Source organism: Asparagus officinalis, chromosome 6 (assembly GCF_001876935.1).
Source record: "Asparagus officinalis chromosome 6, Aspof.V1, whole genome shotgun sequence".
NCBI lineage: Eukaryota > Viridiplantae > Streptophyta > Magnoliopsida > Asparagales > Asparagaceae > Asparagus > Asparagus officinalis.
In genome coordinates this window covers 74,601,831-74,602,101 of record NC_033799.1, presented here as the reverse complement: position 1 = coordinate 74,602,101, position 271 = coordinate 74,601,831, and positions in this window count along the sequence as shown.

Here is a 271-nt window from a genome sequence, read left to right as displayed (position 1 = left end):
CAAACGCAGAGTTCAAACCCTACGTTTCAAAAAAATCAAACACAGAGTTCAAACCCTGCATTACAAAAAATCAAAAACAGAGTTCAAACCTTGCATTTTAAAAAATCAAACGCAGTTTAAACCTTGCATTTCAAAAAAAATTAAAGCGCGGAAGTCGAACTCTGCGTTACAACATCAGAACAAGTTTCCTCGTTGTTCAGAGATCGGAACTTGTCAAAGAAAGTTTCACAGACACGAAGGTCGGCACTCACCCCAACGAAAGAAACTTGTG